Source organism: Rosa rugosa, chromosome 2 (genome assembly GCF_958449725.1).
Source record: "Rosa rugosa chromosome 2, drRosRugo1.1, whole genome shotgun sequence".
Lineage (NCBI taxonomy): Eukaryota > Viridiplantae > Streptophyta > Magnoliopsida > Rosales > Rosaceae > Rosa > Rosa rugosa.
This window is the reverse complement of record NC_084821.1, coordinates 29,986,448-29,997,628: the sequence shown is the minus strand read 5'-3', so window position 1 is coordinate 29,997,628 and position 11,181 is coordinate 29,986,448. Positions and strand designations below refer to the sequence as shown.

The window sequence follows — 11,181 nt, the reverse complement described above, 5'->3', positions numbered from 1 at the left end:
GACAAAATGATCCGCGAAAAAAGCTTCCAAGTGGGCCAGAAAGTTCTGTTATTCCATTCCAGACTTAAGCTATTCCCAGGTAAACTTCGTTCTCGTTGGGTTGGCCCATTTATAGTTACAAATGTGTTTGCTCATGGTGCTGTAGAGATCAAGAGTGAGCAGACGGGGAAGGAGTTCAAGGTAAATGGGCATCATCTCAAGCCTTACTATGAGTCCTTTGTGGGGCACACATTGGAAGAGATACCCCTCCAGGAGACACCCCATGACGTGTGAACAAGGAGAAGAGTCTAGGCTGAAGGACTATAAATATCAAGCGCTGCATGGGAGGCAACCCATTTCAACCGAAGCTGTGGAGGAGCCATCAACGAGAGTTTGACATTTCTATCCCTTCACTTGCTTAGGTTGAATTGTACTTGTGTCTTTGTTTGTTTGTTTGTTTTACCCTTCCCTTATTTTCGTAGCCCCCATATTTAGGGTCTATATACCATATTTTTTGCCTACATTGAGGACAATGTAGATTCTAAGTGTGGGGTGGGTTTACACCTTTATTTTAGTTTAGAGAAAAAAAATTTTAAAAAAATTAAAAATTTGTTAGTTTTAGAGTCTTCTTTTTGTTTGTTTGAGTCTTAGGATGCTCCTAACGTCTAGGATGAACATGTCTCTGAATTCATGGCTGAAGGTTTTCACAATCGAAATAGGACTTAATTGAATTCTGTGGTTAATCGACAATGTGATACTTGTATGAAGATTTGAGATAGGATTGTAACTTGGTTCATTAAGCATGCTAGGATTAAGTCTGATTCATTTGACCCTAAGTGAGCTGTTGAGCTAAACTACTTTCTTTTCGAGTGCTTAATTGATAATTCTAGAATTTCGTGGCTGTATTTGCAAAACCTCATCATTCTTTGAAAATCCAATGATCATGTGCCATAGATTTTAATGGACTAGAGAGTACTAGAACTCGGCTGTTTGGACTGTCAAAACCTGTATGCCATAATATGCACTGATCCTGGATAGGATAGAAGGCATTAGGGTAACCACCATAGCCAAACAAGCATGTGTCCCCAATTGTGCCCGTCGTGGGACTCCTTAGAATGAACCCCTTTGAGCCTACGTTGAAAACCTTTGTTTCATCACCCTCACTACCCTACCATGAGCTTAGTACAGGATATCTCTACCCTTGTCCTAGGGACTTAGTAGAGCATGACATAATGTGTAGGGGTGACGATGAAAGACAAGTGTGGGGTGGGTAAAAAAAAAAAATGAAAGAAAAAGAAAAAGAAAGAAAGAAAAACGGCAAAAGAAAAGAAAAATTGAAAAGAAAACTCTTGGGAAATTGTTGAAGTGTGGTTTTGGACTTTCATATTTGTAGAAGGCTCAAAGTTGAAAATTAGGCCTTTGTCCGTTTCCATGTTGGTTAGAGTGAAGGTTGGGTTCAAAACAATGATAATTGGCCCACAAAAATGGTGACATAAGGTGGTCCATATATGCTCTGCTAGGTCCTTAGGATTTTTGTATCCTTAATCTTCATTTCAAAAACCCTAGCTTAGCCCCATTGCAACCAGTTTTAAGTCCTTACTTGATCCTTGAGATGGGCAGTCTTTGGTTAGTGGAGTCAGTTACGCAGTTGAGCTTATGGTTTAGGTCCATTTGTGCACTTAGTCATTTCATGAGGTCTTTAAAAAAATTCTTCACAAAATGCTTTTATTGATGAAATATGCAAGTTGTTTGTTGCCTTACAATTTGTTCTCTTGCATATACTTGAGTGTGAAGCTTTTAAGCATAGCCATTTCTGAGAGAAAAATCGAGAGTATGCCTTGTGAGTTTGGATTGGACTTGCTCGAAACATGCTATCATTCACTGTATAACTTAAGTTCTCCATATCTTACTTAGTCATATGAGTGTCACGTGTTTATTAACCATGGAATTATCTATGTGATTTTGATTAAGTGTTTAACGTGAAAGCCACGAGTTTGGAGTCTTTGAGACAACAGTTAGGGGTAGTAGAGTCATTTACTTGCTTTTTGTGGAGTATTTGTTTTGTTTTGTATTTTTTTTTTGCTAAGGGACTAGCAAAAGCTAAGTGTGGGGTATTTGATAGGAGCATAAAGTGCGACGATATTATTGAGTATATGCCCCATTTTAGCCTTGTTTCTCCCTTAAGTTTCGTGTTTTGAGTCATCGAGTCATTTTAAGAGTATTGTAGAGTGTTTAGCGTGAAATAAGCGGAAAAAGATAAATTCATGAAAAATCCTAGCTGGATTAGGATTCCTCACTGTCGACTGTTTTTGCGGTCTTTACATTTTAATTCCCTTTATTTTCTCTAGAAAATTCTGATATTCTCCTGCTTGTTGTAGGAAACCTTGGCTGGTGGAACTCTTGGAAACAACAACGATGGAGTCATAAAAGAAAGCATTTAAGACATTTGACCAAGCAATGAAGAAGGGAAATAAAGGAGAAAGACGTTTTCAGTTGGAGAATAAAGGAGAAAGACGTTTTTCAGTTGGGGAATAAAGAAAAAAGATGTTTCAACTGGAAAATAAATAAGAGAAAGACGTTTCAGCTTGTTAAAAGACCCCATTATTGATACGCTAAAAGCAAGCGCATAATTTAACCCTGAAATGTCATTAGTAGCATAGAATAAATAGGGATCGTTCTATTCCGGGGATTGAGGGTACACCTGTCATTGTCAAACAATTAAACAATTAAAATTAAAACAAAGTATAATATTTACACATATGCACATTATTTACGAATAAAAAGGGGGTTTTTGATTTTGGTTTTTCTGAAAATTAAACTAAGTTAACAAAATAATTAAAATGCTAAAACATAAAAATATAAATGGAATGCAAGAACAAAGATCAAAATCGAAACATATGATTAAAATTAATTCAAGTTCATCATTGTTCATCATAGTCATGCAAGAGGAATTGATCATGTGAAACGTTCAAAGCAAACAATTTCCCATATTTTACTTTCAACGCTAATTAATCTAAGTGAAAGCACATAGACTAATCCTATCAAACATGCATTCAAGCCCTAGAAAGCTAGTCAATCATACATGTTTAACGCAATAAGCACCTAGAAAGGCTATCAATTCAAATGTGCAACTTAGTATGAAAAAGTCCACCTAATTGCAATCTTCTTTGATTAAATTCGGTTTTTGTACAAAACCTTTACTACTTATTGATTCAAGAACACAAAACCAAAAAGTTGATTCATGTTCTTAAATTCGTAGCACCAATTATATAAAAACCCTAAAAGTTTCGAACCCTTTAAGATTAACACACAAAAGATTTCTATCATGCAAATTTAATCAAACACTCACACATAAGCAACCATAATTCGCAAAGTATGAATCTGAAAATTAACTATTAATCATAAAATTTCAGAAAACAATACTTGTTCAAACATATGTGTCAACTAAGGCATAACCAACGAAAATACAAACAAAGTTACAAGGAAGAATCGAATTACACCAAGAGATGGAGATGGTGATGAACGAAAAGGTGATGTGGTCTCTTGAATTTCGAAAGCAATCTTCAAGGTGGAGGATGGATGGTGTTCACGGCTTGTCTTCTTCTTCCTTGGCCTTGCTTGCACTTCGTGGTTGCCTTAGAGGATGGAGAAGAGTACGGCTAGGCTAGAGAGCTTTTCTGAATTTTTCTAAAGTTGTAAAACACAAAGGTTGGGAACCCTTGACGTTGAGAGAAGAGAGGAATATATAGGGGACGGCCCCTAGGTCTCCATGCCGTCCAAAACCCTAGAAAAGCTCACGGCAATTGCTTGCTCTTCCACATAATTTCCTCCAATGACTTCTTGCCACATAAGCCCTATGAGGTGTCTCAACCAATCACATAATTTCCTAGAATATTTCCCTTGATTTTCTTGCCGAAATTCTTGAGATAATTTCTGATTTTCTGTCTTTAAATTCGGCCAAAACTCTTTAGGGAATGTAGGAATGTATCTAGTCTTCATTTGAGCTTTTCTTGGTCTCCACCTTTTTCTCTTTCCTTAAAACTCTCTAGGGAATATCTTTGCCGTCCAAAACCCTAGGAATTTCACGTTCTCCCTTGTTTATCTCTTCCTTTTTCACGGCAAAACATCTAGGGTTTATCTCCAAGTATTTTCTTTCCATAAAAATAGCCCTAGATAATCTCCCTAGAAAATCTCTTTTTAATTTCTGATTTTTGGACGCCTCTTCCTTGTTTCTCTCTTGCAAATTCACGGCAAAACATCTTTAGGGCTAGGGTTTGCGTCACAAACCCTAGTTCCATGGGCTTTGGTGGGCTTTTATCCAATTAGCCGAAAATCCAACAAGTCTTGAGAGTTTTTGGGCCTCCATGCGTCACTTCTATGCCATGTCATCTTCCAACGTTACAACACTTTATTTTCTTCATTTCTTTTCATAGTTGCGTTGGAAACTTCATTGGTGGGCTTTCCTCCTTTCCGCAGGGTTTCCTGGTTGCACTAGGAAAGCTTGTTTCTTCATTTCTGCTCAAATGTGTGGACCGTTTTCTCTCATATTTGTTTGTCTTGATGTTCGCAGGCTCCTCTTTCCATTTGTGAGTTCATTTCCGCTTTCTAGCTCGGAGGTCCTGAAAATAGAAACTAGTATGAGAAATAGAAACTTTCCTAATTTGAAAAATAGCAACTTACCAAAAATGAAAAATAGAAAGTTACTAAAAATGAAAAATAGAAACTTGCCAGAAATGAGAAATGAGAACTACAAGAATAGAAACTTTCTAAAAATGGAAAATAGAAACTAAGAAAAGTGGAAACTTTCTACAGATAGGAACTTTCCCAATCAAAGAATGGAAACTTTCCTAAACAGAGTTTTACTAAGGAAATGACGCAAGAAATGTAAGGAAATGCAGTTAAAACGTCGCATTAAAATGCTCCTATCAATTATGAGAGGAATTAAGTCCATAAAGGAGACGTTTCATTTGGGAAATTAAAGGAATTATGATGCAATCCCATCCGTCCAATGATGAAGGGTATGATCGACAAAAGCCAACCAATGCTCCCCTATAAATAGGTAACGTCCAGAACAGAATTAGCATCACTTCCCGGCCTATCACTTCCTGGCAAAAACTATTCCAAGACTCTGCCCAATTCACTCCTTAAACTTCCATCACCTACAAGACCGTGACCACCATCCATCCATCAATCTACGAAGTTCTTAGGCGCTGAGTCAAGGACGCTCCATCACCATAGTAGAGACGATTTCATCACCTTGTTGCCAAGCCGCTGAGGAAAGCTTCAAAGTGTAACTATGACTCTATTTACAATTTTTGTTTCGGTTTTGTGTACTTGGATTTGCGAGTTGTGTAATTGGAGACATGAGATTTTCAGAATATTTTTATTAATATTTTTGAGATTTTCAGTTTATTATTGAGTTAATTTCGAGAATTCTTTTATGATGCATGTTACAATCTTGTGCCCTTTTACGTGTTTAGGTAATTTTCAGAGTTAGGTTAAAAAGTTTGCATGCTAGAATCACGCTGTTATTTGTTAAGGCGCTGAGTTAAACATGTAGCAATTAGTTCTAAAAAGTGGTAAAAATCATGCTTTAATGATTAAACGATTCTGGAAATTACGTGTTAAATTCTATGTGTAATGGTTAATTTGCACGTGTGAGTTGATTCGAGGGTTAGATAATACTACTAGTTAAGAGAATTACGCTGAGTGTTTTCGAAAATTAGTAGTATTAGGCTTGGTAAGAACTTTTCCGATCCAAGCCTACATTAGAACGAATCAGATAAATGGATTGATCCACTGAGGCTTTTCATTTGGGCTCTTATCTAGGCATTTAAGATGGGCACGTTTTTGTAGCATGTTGAAATGAATTTTCTGTTTTTACACTTAGTAATTTCCGAGTGGTATTGGTCTAGGTTAGGGAAGTCGATCATTGTATATAGTTTTATTTGTTTTGTTTTTATTTTAAGTAGATTAGGAACCAAATCTCAAAACCCCCATTTTATTCTTTTATTTGTTAATTGACCTTTTTGTGTAGGTATACCCTACAATCCCCGGACTGAACGATCCCTGCTTATCCTATACTGACAATTGCTATCGTCTTCGCATTGAAGATCTGGAGGTGCTATCTCTATTGCACGCAATTTGAAGTCTACTCTGATCACAAGAGTCTAAAGTACATCTACACTCAGCGTGAACTGAATCTACGCCAGAGAAGTTGGATGGAGTATTTGAAAGACTACGAGTTCAATTTGCTCTACCACCCGGGAAAAGCGAATGTCGTTGCTGATGCCTTGAGCAGAAAGACGAGAAGTTCGTTATCCTGCATCTTCTTGTCACGAAACGAGACATTAAAAACTCTGGAGGAGTTTGGCTTGTATCCACAAGAGGGAAACCCTCACGGGTACCTTGCTAGTTTAACTCTGAGGCCCCAGTTACCACAACTGGTGGAAGAAAGCTAGTGGAACGACCCGGATACGCATATGCTTCGAGCACAGATCTACGCCGGAGAAGTCACCAACGAGTGGACGGTGGGCCAAGATGGTTGTGTTAGATTTAAGGGCCGGATGGTTGTCCCTGAAAACGACCATGTTAGGAAGATGGTGCTCGAAGAAGCACATCGTACTCGCTTCACTATGCACCCGGGAGCAGGAAAGATGTACCAAGACATGAAGCGCCAGTTTTGGTGGCGAGGAATGAAGAAGGATGTGGCCGACTACGTCGCCCGATGTGCAATATGTCAACAAGTAAAAGCAGAACACCAAGTACCAGCAGGACTACTTCAGCCGCTACCTATACCGGTGTGGAAGTCGGAAGACATCACCATGGACTTCGTCACCGGATTACCACGCTCGTCACGAGGACACGATGGAGTGTGGGTAGTAGTCGACCGACTAACCAAGTCCGCCCACTTCATACCAGTGAAGATGGACTCACCCGTAGAGTATTTTGCGGGACTGTACGTCGACACCATCATCAAGTTACACGGAGTGCCGAAGACTATCGTCTCTGATAGAGATCCTAGATTCACATCGAGGTTATGGAAGAAGCTTCAAGAAGAGCTTGGAACACAGATAATTTTGAGTTCGGCATACCACCCTCAGACTGACGGACAATCTGAACGCACCATCAAGACTTTGGAGGAAATGCTACGAGCTTGCGTATTGGACTTCGGAGAGAAGTGGTATGACTGTTTGCCACTCGCGGAGTTTACGTATAACAACAGTTATCACCGTAGCATAGGCATGGCACCGTTCGAAGCACTTTACGGACGGCCATGCCGGTCGCCTACGTGTTGGGCTGATGCTCAAACACAGGCTTTACTAGGACCTGACCTAGTTCAGGAAACCACTGAAAAGATCCAAGTGGTTAAAGAGAAATTAAGAGTAGCCCAGAGTAGACAGAAATCATATGCAGACATGCGTAGGAGACCTCTAGAGTTTGGGGTAGGAGACTTTGTTTATATCAAGGTGAAACCTCGAAAAGGAATCAGTCGGTTCGGGGTCAAAGGAAAGTTGGCACCCCGATACATTGGACCTTTTCCTATAGTCCAAAGAATTGGCAACATGGCTTATCGGGTAGATTTTCCACAAGAACTAGAGCATATCCACAATGTGTTTCACGTGTCTCAACTTAAGAAAAGCCCGCCGGAGACCGAGCAAGTCATTACTTGGAGAAACTTGCCACTGCAAAGTGATGCCACCTACAGGACGGAGCCTATACGGATTTTATCACGAAGTACCAGGCAGCTACGGAACCGCGAGGTTCCATTGGTGAAAGTTCAATGGACACACCAAGGAAAAGAGGAGGTTACATGGGAACTTGAGACAGAAATGCGTGAGAAGCACCCCCACCTTTTCAGCCAACCAGGTACAAATTTCGGGGACGAAATTTCTTTAAGGGGGGTAGAGTGTAGACCCCCGTATTCTTTTTATTTTATTTATTGTTTATTTTAATTTATCGAATAACGTAGGAAGCCACATATTCGTATGGTACACAAGTATTCGCACTTAGGTTAAGACTTTGAGGCCATTAAAAAGGATTAAGAAATTTAGAGAAAATCCAATTTGGGTCTAGAAAAGTATTTTTAAAGTATCAAGGCTTAGGATAAGCTCGGAAAATTTTTCCCGAAAGGATTCGATGAAGTATAGGAGAAATAAGGATGTTTGAAGAGGTAATTTTCGGAGTGGGCTTGAGAAAATTAAAAGGAAAATGAAATAGTAGCAGCCCAATCCCATTGGCCCAAAAGGAGGGGCAGATTTGACTTTTCACAATTAAATTTGGGAGAGGTATTTAAGGAACACATCACCAAACCCTAGCCTCCATCCCCCTCATTTCTCATTTCAGCTTTCTCTCTCTAACCGAGAGCCTCTCTCTCTACCCGGTCGCCGGAAATCGCCGCCGCCGCCGTCGCCGGCCGCCGCCAGTCGCCGGAATCCGGATTTCAACCAAAATTTCCAGATTTTCTTCTCTTCATCCCCTCTTTCCATTTCTCCAACCAAAATCAAGAAATTTAGCCATTTAATCCCCCTAAAACCCTAGAACCCGAAGCTAAAATTGGGGCTTTTGTGATTTCTTCTTTCCAAGCTCAAATCAAGGTATTTTCCATCCTAATCTAGCCTATATTCCTTCGATCTATACATCTTTCTTCCTAAATCCGAGATTTTAATTTGGGTTTGTGATTTTGTTTGCATGAACCCGATTTCTCCTTGAACCATCAAGCTAGGCTATGGGTTTGGCAAGGATTTTTGGTAAGGATCTATCCATGCAACCTTGTTTTCGATTTTTTGGTTGAGATGTTGATTATGGACAGATTTGTAGGTGAAGAAGGCCAAGGAGAAGGTATATGACGTGATTTTTGAAGGAGAAAGGGTAAGGAATGGGTTTTGGACAAACCCTAGAATTTTTGGAATTTATTTGGTTGATTTTGATTTTATGGAGCTATTGTTGTTGTTGGAAAATTGTGAAAATTAGGTGTTTGAGGATGGTTTAATTAGTAGGATTGTATTAGCATAATTTTCAAAGTGTTGGAATTTTTGTGTTGATTGTTTTGGTGATTGTTGTTGTGCATTTTGACCAAAAGAAAAAGAAAAGGAAGAAGAAGAGAAATTGCTTTATTTTTTGGAAGAAAAAGAAAATAAAGAAAATGGTAAAAGTTGGATTAATTGAGTTTTTACCATGGTAAGGTGGTAAAAAGTGAAGAAGGTGAAAGTAAAGGTAAATTCAGTAAAAAGGAGGTAAAAGGTAAAAGTGAAAGTGTGGAGGTAAAAGTCATGGTAAAAGTGAAAAGGTGAAAAAGGAGAAGTAAATGGATAAAAGTAAAAGTAAAACTTTATTTATAATTATTTACTTATTTATTTTTGATAAATAATAAATAATGGTAAATAAAGGATTATTTGGTCAAAAGTCAGAAGTCAAAGTCAAAGGTCAAAAGTCAACTCCGAGAGTTGACCAGGGTTGACCGACCTCGTAAAACATAAGGATCGACTCAACTTTGGTCGCTCGGATTGGCGAAAGTTTAGCGGAGCGATAAGGACGTTTTCCTTTTTAAGAAAGAAGTTAGTTTCCCAAATTGGTAAAGGTTGAAAGAAATAATTAATGGTCTCATTGAAATAAAAAGGATTTAGTATGCGCGATTACTTAAAGTTGATCATGATGTTTACCTGGATAATTACTTACAAACTAAGTAATGGTTTAGGAAACACGATCGTTAAGGAAGCTTAAGCGGAAAGCATCAGAGTGTGGAGTACGCCAACATTTTCCAGGTAGGGTGAGCTGTCCCTTCCTTGTTAGAGGCTTTTCGATATATGTGGAATGCTCTAGTATGATATTATGTTGCCTGCAAGTATTTTTGGTTGTTCATTAGTCGATGCCTCGCGATACATGTGTTTTCAGAACTGATAATTGTTGATTGCGAAAACCGAGGCTAGACTTGCATGTTGAGATACTACACCCTTTTGTATGTTGTGTTTGTGACCTGAAAGTGAATGGGACCTAGACGCGTAGATTCCTAGGGATCCCACGGTGTCGATAACCGTGAACCTCCGGAGGGGGCTGTGCTCCTATGTTTGTCAAGGAAAGGTAAATACGGACAGTGAACCAGTCATAGGAGACTCAGAGCCAGGAAATGGACACTTTCGCTACTTGTAGTCACAAGGACTACAGAGTAGTTGGCTGGTTCTCGTACTCAGGACGAACCAGGTCGGTCACTGATTTATTTTACTTTAGCCGGCAGGTAAGTATCTCGGAGCTCCAAATTGTGTGAAGCATGCTGCATATGATTTCCTGAAACGAAACAACTGTGATTGTTTTTGTTTGCATTTGTTTTACTTGATTTTACAAATGCGCGCAACCTATATTCTAGTAGCTATGTTTTACCTATTAGATTTCAAACCTAACTAAGGTTGGGTCGGCCCCTATTGGGCTAGCGAGGACGAAATGCTCACCCCTACATTTCAGGTTACAACGAGGTCATTCCGGACGATTTGGATTAGAGGTGGGTCGTTGGCCGAGTCCGTGTGTTGCTGTTCCTGTTGCTTGAAGTTCTTCCCATTTGGTACTCTATCGATTTACTAGCTTCTCTTTCCATGTTGAACTCTGTGAGGTCCGCCTACCTGGGAGCGCGCCTCACCCCTTGTTGTATGGTTATTGTTGAACTCCCTTCCATTTTGGTTATGATGTAATCCCTAAGGCATCACAGTGCACTTGCCCACTTTATTTTGTTGCATGTCCAGACTTGTTATTTTATATGTTGGGTTGTTGATTTTAAAGTCCTTTCTTAAAAGTTTTTCTTGGTCTCCCATTTTCCCAAAAATTGCATTTTCAACAAGCCTTGTAGTATTAAGTTGGTAGGTCTATGGTACGTCTACGACGTATCGAGCTCCTATTGGCTTAATATTACGGCGCTGTGGTATACCCATTCGGGTCGCCACAAGTTTTCCCAAACTCCTTAGCTCCTCGCAAGTTTTCTCGCACTGCAAAACCCGAAACATGCAATTCAGACCCAAACAAATTCCTCATACCATCTAAAATTTCCCAATTCACACAGAAACCCACTACCCAGAAACTACATCAACCAAAATTAACAGCTAGGGCACAAAATCGGCTGAATTGAAAATCGGAATGGAAACCCTATACTAAAAATTGAACAAATTGGGAACATTTGTAGTTGGATAGAAGAGGGTTTGGAGTGCGAATCTGACC

General features: G+C 39.3%; 1 long non-coding RNA gene across 1 annotated transcript; it reads left to right on the top strand.

Annotated features, from left to right (window-relative positions):
* Window positions 1–8,267: 8,267 nt before the first annotated feature.
* On the top strand, window positions 8,268–10,677 carry LOC133733899 (uncharacterized). The gene is made up of 5 exons (XR_009857967.1): window positions 8,268–8,576; window positions 8,705–8,729; window positions 8,800–8,850; window positions 9,677–9,743; window positions 10,438–10,677. It is a non-coding gene; the product is annotated as an uncharacterized LOC133733899 (long non-coding RNA).
* The last annotated feature ends 504 nt before the right edge of the window (window positions 10,678–11,181 follow it).